Source organism: Abrus precatorius, unplaced genomic scaffold (assembly GCF_003935025.1).
Source record: "Abrus precatorius isolate BTA unplaced genomic scaffold, Abrus_2018 Scaffold1, whole genome shotgun sequence".
Lineage (NCBI taxonomy): Eukaryota > Viridiplantae > Streptophyta > Magnoliopsida > Fabales > Fabaceae > Abrus > Abrus precatorius.
In genome coordinates, this window is record NW_020874291.1 from 8,048,526 (window position 1) to 8,051,025 (window position 2,500).

The following is a 2,500-nucleotide window of genomic DNA, read 5'->3' on the forward strand; positions in this document are numbered from 1 at the left end:
GGAGGGCACCATGGTGCATAAAAACGCACCAAGTAGGCACCAGGGTGCATAAAAACGCACCAGGAGGGCACCAGGGTGCATAAAAACGCACCAGGAGGGCACCAGGGTGCGAAAAACGCACCAAGAGGGCACCATGGTGCATAAAAACGCACCAAGAGGGCACCATGGTGCATAAAAACGCACCAGGAGGGCACCAGGGTGCATAAAAACGCACCAGGAGGGCACCAGGGTGCATAAAAACGCACCAGGAGGGCACCAGGGTGCGAAAAACGCACCAGGAGGGCACCATGGTGCATAAAAACGCACCAAGTAGGCACCAGGGTGCATAAAAACGCACCAGGAGGGCACCAGGGTGCATAAAAACGCACCAGGAGGGCACCAGGGTGCATAAAAACGCACCAGGAGGGCACCAGGGTGCGAAAAACGCACCAAGAGGGCACCATGGTGCATAAAAACGCACCAAGAGGGCACCATGGTGCGAAAAACGCACCAAGAGGGCACCATGGTGCATAAAAACGCACCAAGAGGGCACCAGGGTGCGAAAAACGCACCAGGAGGGCACCATGGTGCATAAAAACGCACCAGGAGGGCACCATGGTGCATAAAAACGCACCAGGAGGGCACCATGGTGCATAAAAACGCACCAGGAGGGCACCATGGTGCATAAAAACGCACCAAGTAGGCACCAGGGTGCAGAAAAACGCACCAGGAGGGCACCAGGGTGCGAAAAACGCACCAGGTAGGCACCATGGTGCAGAAAAACGCACCAGGTAGGCACCATGGTGCAGAAAAACGCACCAGGAGGGCACCAGGGTGCAGAAAAACGCACCAGGAGGGCACCATGGTGCATAAAAACGCACCAAGTAGGCACCAGGGTGCATAAAAACGCACCAGGAGGGCACCAGGGTGCGAAAAACGCACCAGGTAGGCACCATGGTGCATAAAAACGCACCAGGAGGGCACCATGGTGCATAAAAACGCACCAGGAGGGCACCAGGGTGCGAAAAACGCACCAGGAGGGCACCATGGTGCATAAAAACGCACCAGGAGGGCACCAGGGTGCATAAAAACGCACCAGGAGGGCACCATGGTGCATAAAAACGCACCAGGAGGGCACCAGGGTGCGAAAAACGCACCAGGAGGGCACCATGGTGCATAAAAACGCACCAGGAGGGCACCAGGGTGCATAAAAACGCACCAGGAGGGCACCAGGGTGCATAAAAACGCACCAGGAGGGCACCAGGGTGCGAAAAACGCACCAGGAGGGCACCATGGTGCATAAAAACGCACCAAGTAGGCACCAGGGTGCATAAAAACGCACCAGGAGGGCACCAGGGTGCATAAAAACGCACCAGGAGGGCACCAGGGTGCGAAAAACGCACCAAGAGGGCACCATGGTGCATAAAAACGCACCAAGAGGGCACCATGGTGCGAAAAACGCACCAAGAGGGCACCATGGTGCGAAAAACGCACCAAGAGGGCACCATGGTGCATAAAAACGCACCATGAGGGCACCAGGGTGCGAAAAACGCACCAGGAGGGCACCATGGTGCATAAAAACGCACCAGGAGGGCACCATGGTGCATAAAAACGCACCAGGAGGGCACCATGGTGCATAAAAACGCACCAAGTAGGCACCAGGGTGCATAAAAACGCACCAGGAGGGCACCAGGGTGCATAAAAACGCACCAGGAGGGCACCAGGGTGCGAAAAACGCACCAAGTAGGCACCATGGTGCATAAAAACGCACCAGGAGGGCACCAGGGTGCATAAAAACGCACCAGGAGGGCACCAGGGTGCATAAAAACGCACCAGGAGGGCACCAGGGTGCATAAAAACGCACCAGGTAGGCACCAGGGTGGGCATGAAGAGGCACCATGATGGGCACCAAGAGGCACCAAGGTGGGCATCAAGGTGCACCATGGTGGGCATCAAGAGGCACCAAGGTGGGCACCAAGAGGCACCAAGGTGCACCATGGTGGGTATCAAGAGGGACCAAGGTGGGCATCAAGAGGCACCAAGGTGTGCATGAAGGTGCACCATGGTGGGCACCAAGAGGCACCATGGTGGGCACCAAGAGGCACCAAGGTGGGTATCAAGAGGCACCAAGGTGGGCATCAAGAGGCACCAAGGTGGGCATCAAGAGGCACCAAGGTGTGCATCAAGGTGCACCATGGTGGGCACCAAGAGGCACCATGGTGGGCACCAAGAGGCACCATGGTGGGTAGCAAGAGGCACCAAGGTGGGCACCAAGAGGCACCAAGGTGGGTATCAAGAGGCACCAAGGTGGGCATCAAGAGGCACCAAGGTGGGTATCAAGAGGCACCAAGGTGGGCATCAAGAGGCACCAAGGTGTGCATCAAGGTGCACCATGGTGGGCATCAAGAGGCACCAAGGTGGGCACCAAGAGGCACCAAGAGGCACCAAGGTGTGCATCAAGGTGCACCATGGTGGGCATCAAGAGGCACCAAGGTGGGCACCAAGAGGCACCAAGAGGCAC